Source organism: Sceloporus occidentalis, unplaced genomic scaffold, assembly GCF_023333645.1.
Source record: "Sceloporus occidentalis isolate IW3139 unplaced genomic scaffold, rSceOcc1.0.p SCAF_118, whole genome shotgun sequence".
NCBI lineage: Eukaryota > Metazoa > Chordata > Lepidosauria > Squamata > Phrynosomatidae > Sceloporus > Sceloporus occidentalis.
In genome coordinates this window covers 2,919,692-2,926,779 of record NW_028317098.1, presented here as the reverse complement: position 1 = coordinate 2,926,779, position 7,088 = coordinate 2,919,692, and the positions used below count along the sequence as shown (strand labels likewise).

At 44.4% G+C, this 7,088-nt stretch overlaps 1 long non-coding RNA gene across 1 annotated transcript; it reads right to left on the bottom strand.

The window, feature by feature from the left end:
- Window positions 1–1,974: 1,974 nt before the first annotated feature.
- LOC149282367 (uncharacterized) lies at window positions 1,975–5,735 on the bottom strand. Its single transcript, XR_016277965.1, has 3 exons — window positions 5,594–5,735; window positions 3,697–3,777; window positions 1,975–2,380 (listed from the first exon to the last, which is right to left on the bottom strand). It is a non-coding gene; the product is annotated as an uncharacterized LOC149282367 (long non-coding RNA).
- Window positions 5,736–7,088: the final 1,353 nt, after the last annotated feature.

The window sequence follows — 7,088 nt, the reverse complement described above, 5'->3', positions numbered from 1 at the left end:
CACTGGTGCCTCGGGATACGAAATGATCGGGTTACGAAATTTCCGGGATACGAAAAAGTTGGATTGGCAAAAACTGTTTCGGGTTACGAAATATTTTTCGGGTTACGAAATTCATTTCGGCGCGAAATTCAAATGCTGCAAAGTGCAGCTATAGGCTTTCCAGTACTTTCGGGTTACGAAATTTTCGGGTTACGAAAGGAATGGCGGAACGAATTAATTTCGTAACCCGAGGCACCAGTGTATATGCTTAGAAGCATGGAAGGGTGTAAAACACTTTCATTTACAATAATGTAGGATGTAAAGCAGCTTTTGGGGGAATACAGCTCCCAAAATCTCCCGTTAGCATGGTCATTTGCCTTGTTGGCTGTCAGATCCTGAGAGCTATAGGCGAGAAAGGATGACGTTTTCTTCACACTCTGGTTCCTGTTCAAGTCAGATTAGCCGAGCATGTTTATTACAGAGTTACCATTGAGGCACTGAGGCAGAAACCAAGTCCTGCAACAAAGCTTGCTGCCAATATGATGCACAGAACTAGGACTGGAAAGAAAGAGAATTCAAGACTTTTGGAAATTCCAGGTTGCTAAACGAAAACGGTTTCATTATATTCTGAAATGCCTTTCCGTGGCTGGCTGCTTTCATATTAGTAACTACCAGCACAGAACTAGCTGCTGGATAAAGATAAGCCATGATGGTTTCTGATCCAAATATTGTTCAGATGACAAGTTTCTCATACATCAATACAAACTGTGAACAAGACGCTGTGCCCTCCCCCAAAAAACCCACATTTGGCTATTCCATGATCTTTCCTATGAGGAAATATTGCCTGCTTGCAGAAGGGCGAACCTACACTTACCTTCTTGTGCCAAGGTTGTGTCATCAGACTTTCAAATACTAGCTATTAAAATGTTAATATATACTGTGAACACTTGGCATTTGCTAATCAGTACAACAATTTAAAAGACAGGTGTGTCATAAACACACAGAAAAGGCACATTCCGGCCAATTAAAATGGTATCAGTCATCAGGATTTAAAAATTGTTGGAAGGGGACTAGAGAAAAAGATTGTACAGATGACAAGACTAAAGTTTATGAGTAACATTAGTAGAAAAAGCATTACTAACTTGGATTCTGGATGGTGTGTCATGGGAGGAGAAGGAGGAGGTCAGTGGGGGAGTGACACCATGAGTTCCCATAGCAGGCGATGCCAGCCATAATGCCACACTGGATTTCTCAGGGGAAAAACTAGTAGACAGAACAGGTTCTGTGTTTCCAAGGCATTTTAAAAAGTATCAGAGGAAATAGTGTGACTTGTTTAAAAGCCACGGAAACATAGGATTCATTCTGCCTCTTGGTTCCTATTCACTTTCGGTACTCTTCCTAACACTGGGGAAACCGCTTTTTAACTGGCTACTACTTTTATAACAATGAAAGCATTTGAGTCTTGCACTAGAGATGATGTGTACTTTCAGGAGAGACGTATCTTTCTGCTCCAAAGCCCTGCATGCTAGAATCTGATGCGCATTTGCAACTGTACAAGTTAAACGCAATAAAAAAGGAATTTGCCTTTCCCTAGCCAATGTGTATTTTTAATATATATATATATATATATATATATTACAACAATACTGTAAATTTTTGAGCTCAATTAGTTTTTTTCTTTTGTACAATTAAAAAAAAATTAAAACCTACAGCTATGGTCAGAAACTATTTATTTATATAGTTTCGTCAGTTAATATCCCAGAGAAAGTATGTCCAAAACATCATACAGAAGGGATCATAATTTTAAAATATAAAACAATGCAGATGCTACATAAAAATCTATAAGCAGTAACAGATTAAATTAGTTCTAAAACACAAATGACATTTAAGCTGCCTTCAGCTAGAAAAGGTTTATGTTTTTAAAAAAAATAGACTAACAAACAGTGAAGTATATTGTGACTCTATGGAGGCGTTTGGACAAGGAGAGAAGTTGCATATCAATACATCAACAAAAGAATGTCCAAAACATCAATTCTATTTCTCAGAAGTAGATCAAAGTCTGCTAGAAACATCAGGTTTTCTAGATCTTGGAAACTACAAGGTAGAAGGTATAAAGGAAGCTGCAACTGAAGGAAAAGGTGAAGTTAAGCATGGTGGTGAAGATGGCAAGGCAAGTGATGAGGGCCCTCAGAAGGAGGGGGGAAAGTGGTGAAAAGGTCTGAAAAAGAGAAAACTGGAAGACTTTGAAGAGACCTTCCAGGGTACAGAAGTCTTTGTCATGCCTAATGGGATGTTGAAGAGCAACCAGCAGCTGGTAGACATCATTGAGAGAGTGAAAGCTGAGATCTGGCTGCTGATTGAGAAATGCAACACGGTCAAAATGTGGTGCAGCTGTTGATTCCTAGGATAGAAGATGGCAACAACTTTAGTGTTTCTATTCAGAAAGAAACCATGACTGAGCTCTGAACTGTGCAGAGCAAGGCACTTCATACTTGCACCAGATCTCTAGATACTGTACTACAAAGAGCCCTCCCTCCATGTCATCTGACACCATCTGGAAATTAAAAAAAAAGGTCCTACATTTTAAAACCTTGTCCAAGGCCTCCCTGGGGCCTGGGAGACAGCATCAAGGCAGTAGGCAGGCAGCCACCCACCTCCGCCTCAGCCTCCTCCTCTGCCTCTGCCTCCCGGGCCCAAGCAAGAAAGTGCCCAGCACGGAGGCGCGCCAGGCAGAGGAGGCGGTGGGTGGTTGCCGGCAAGTGCCTGCTGCCCTGGCGCGCACGCGCACAAGAAACACCAAGCCAGGTAGGCACCTCTGCCTCCTCCTCCGCTTGGCACGGCCTGCAACAGAGGAGGAGGAGGAGAAGGAGGTGTGCCTCCTGCACGCGCCCGCGCCCCCTCCCCACCTCCCTGCCAACCTCCCCCGCCTCCCCCCACACACCGCCTCCTCCTTCGCCTCCTCCTTTGCTTCCTCCACAAGGCCTGGAACGGAGGAGGAGGTGGGTGGCGCGGCCACACAGGGAGGCAGGGGAAGGTGGGTTGGCGCCGTGCAGGCCCCAAACCGGGGGTTGGGGGCCAAACCGGACCGGGACCTGGCCCCAAAAGCGGGTTTGTCACGGGGGCCGCTGGGTTATGGCATCCCTAACTGGACGTGATCCTTTTCCCCGCCACCATTCCTGTTTCCTTTTGTAACATGTCTTTTTAGATTATATGACTGAAGGCAGGGAACCGTCTGAATAATTATCTGTAAGCCACTCTGAGAGCCTTTAGGGCTGAAGAGTGGAGTATAAATACACCCAATAAATAAATAAATAAATAAATAAATATGACCTCTATGGACTCAGAAGACGCCAAGGACATAGAGTGCAACCTTTGGGTGATGGTGCCCAGGCTGTACATGGATTCAGACATATGCAAAATGTCCTACAGAAGCTATATGCACTCGAGACATTGACGACTTCACAGGGAAGAAGTGCATCCCTCTATTCAAATGATCAGCCAGTTTTACCTGTTAAGGGACCATCCTGTTGGTGCATTGAGATTTCTCCTGGCACTTTAAGAGAACTGCCTGAAAATTCTAAATAGCCCTCCTTAAAACTGCAAATCCCAGAATGCAACAGGAGGCAGCTAGAGCAGTCAAAGTGGAATAGTAGCACTTTAAGAGTATAGTGTGATAAACATCAAGAACAAGTCATCCTCACTCCAGCCCCAGTTTACAAGAGCAAGTTTCACAGGCATCAAGACGACACCTCATTCCCTATTGACCTGTGTCAGAGGACCAGAGACAAGACTGAGATCCTGTAAGGAATGAGACAGAACAGAAGTCACCCAATGCCACCCATTTTCTGATAGCAACCAGGCAGGAGCCCATCCACTATATACTCATTCCTCCAGACATTCACTTCTCCAGAGAGCTAAGAAGGATTTGCTAATCCATGGTAACAAACGCTCCCATAAGGTCAAGGACGGTCACACTTCTCAACAGGATGATCTTATGGTGCAGATTGCCTTGACAAGGGATTTTAATGTTGTTGACATCGAGGCAGTGTGTGCAACATCATGCCAGAAGTATGCATAACTAGGCAGCCTGATAGTATACAAGTTAATTTAGAAATTCCACTTAGCTTAATGTAACATTAACATAACCCCATGAATTTCACAAGGCATTCTTAGGCAAGGAATCCTTAAAGGTGGTTTTGTTGGTTCCTTCCTCTGAAATATGGCCTGCAGCAACTGGTATCCATCGGCAGTCTCCCATCTAAGTAGTAACCAGGGCTGACCCTGTTTAGCTTTCAAGATCAGACAGGATATGGTGCCTTTAGGGTATTTTGGCCACCAACATAACTTAGATAAATAAATAAAATATCTATTTATATTCCACCTCTTCCCTTTTGGGGATCGAGACGGGTAACAACAGAAGTTAATACAATACAAAATAACCAAACAACACAAACCCATGACTTCCCCTTAATCCTCACCCTCCCTCCCTGAATAAAATTACCACAATAAAACCATATATAAATACAGATCACAATAACAAATTAAAATCAATTAACACATAGCGACAGTGGTGAAATTTAATCAGAGGATCAGACTTGACTCTGAAGGCAATCTGTTTAGCTAAACAAGGTGCGTTACAGACCGCCCCTTTGGGGAGGCCTGTAGGCGCTCCTTTCCCCGGTGTATCGGGGCCTCAGCTGCCACAACGGCAGCCTCCGAGGCCCCGATCCACCGCTTTCCAGGTCACAAGGAAGCGGCAAAAGACCACTTCCCCACGGCCTGGAAAGGGGTGTCCTTGGGGCTTCAAGCCCCAAGGACACCCGATGGTGGCGGGGAGGAGGAGAAAGGGGCTGCTTGGCCCCTTTCTCCTCTGCGTCGCTGGGCGAAACCATGTAAAAGCTGCGCCCAGTGACGCAAACCTGGAAGGAGCTCCGAAACGGAGCTCCTTCCGGGGCCGCAGAAAGGGCGCTCTATGCGCCCTCGCGCGGCCCCACTACGTCACAACCGCGCTGCCCCATTTAGAGGCAGCGCGGTCATGATGTTGTAATGGCAGCGGCCGTGTGGAACAGCCGCCACCATTTTGTGTGCGCTCCGCGCATGCTAGGGTTGGAAGCGTCTGGAAAGGATGCTCCTTTGTAAGCCTAGCACGCGCGGAGCGCGCACTTTTAGGCCCGTCTGTAACGGGCCCAAGAGACTGTGAGCCACAAACCTCTTACTTGAATTGTCCTCCAAATACTTCAGATAGTCAACACCAGAAAGCACTACATGGGTTCATAGAACCATAAACCTGGGAGAGACCTCATCGGACATCTAATCCAACCCCTTGCCATGTAGGTATATACAGCTGAGGAATACCTGAAAGAGAGCCATCCAACTTCTGTTTAAAGCCCTCCAAAGGGGGACAACCCACCAAGGCAGCCTATTTCACTGCAGAGGAGCTCTTACCGTCAAGATGCTTTTTCCTAAGGTTTAGCTGGAATCCTCACAAATCCTCACACAATCTTAGCCATTGAAACAAACCTATTAGCAAGTACAGCCTATTAATGGGCAAACTTTTAATAACAAAATGGTAGTCACACATTACATTGAGGGTGCAAGAGGATAGAAGACAGACCAAAATGTTGTAGCTTCTAAAGTATCTTGGTATCGATGAATGCAGTCTTTGTTGTCTTGGTCTGTAATCTTGCGGGCAGAGAGTGACTACAGGTTTCTTTCTGCAGTGATCCAGCGATCCTTTTTAGCAACTGCTCCTAGACTCTGGAACGACCTGCCAGGCGAGATCCGTCAGATTACCACCTCGGAAACCTTTAAGAAGGCTATTAAGATGGATTTCTTCCAGCAGGCCTTTGCAGACTAGAAATCCTTGCTGACCTGCCTCCTCCCTCTCCTTCTCTCCCATTATCCTCCTTCTTTATCTTTATTCTACCCAGAACCTGCTTGAAACTCTTATTTCATTTTAATCGTTATTGTATATTAACATTTTAAACTTCTTTTCTTGGTTTAATCTTCTTTTAGCATTTAATTATACTTTTATGACTGGAGGGAGGGGTGGGGATCTTAGAATTTTTAATGTATTCTCTTTTAACTGTATTTTGCTTTACTGTTGTAATCCGCTTGGATTCCTAGAGATTAATCTGAATAATAATAATAATAATAATAATTACAGGTTGAGTCTTCCTTATCTGGATTTCTGAAATCCAAAATTCAAAGTTTTCTACATGAGTGGCTGAGATAGCGACACCTTTGCTTTCTGATGGTTCAGTGTACACAAACTTTGTTTCATGTACAAAATTATTGAAAATGTTGTGTATAAAATTATCTTCAGGCTATGTGTATAAGGTGTATATGAAACGTAAATGGATTTTGTGTTTAAACTTGGGTTCCATCCCCAAGATATCAAAATCCCCAAACACCCCAAAAACAAAACAAAAAGCACCTCTCAAATCCCAAACACTTCTGGTCCCAAGCATAATGTATATGGTGCACAACATCTATTCATCTTTGCAAGCCACTCAAGGCGTACTTTTTGTCACCTAAAAAGCAGGATAAAAATGCTTTACATCATAGCATTTTAACAGCAGCAGCAGCAGCAGCATGAGGTTTTTACAACCTGATAGTTGGGATGGATACCAGGATAAAATAAGTACGAGTATAGGTCCAAAACACACTGCAGAAGTAATCCAGTTTGAGAGCGCGTTAACTGCCCTGGCTCAATGCTAGGGAATCCTGGGAATGGTATTTTATGAGACAATTAGCCTTCTCTGCCAGAGAGATTTGGAGCCACAATAAACTACAATTCCCAGGATTCCCTAGCACTGAGCCAGAACAGTTAAAGCGGTCTCAAACTGGATGATTTCTGCAGTGTGTGTCTGGACCTTTTGCTGCATCCGCACTGGAGAAATAACCCGGTTTGGCACCGCTTTGACTTTGTCTGTCTGAATGCTATGGAATTCTGGGAGTTGGAGTATGTTGTGCTCAGCTCTGGGCCCACAACAAACTCCAACTCCCAGAATTCTATAGGATTCAGACAAAGAGTAAAAAGGGGTGCCAAACCGGGTTATTTCTCCAGTGCGGATGCAGGAAGGGCTCAGCCTGCTCTCTTTCCTTCC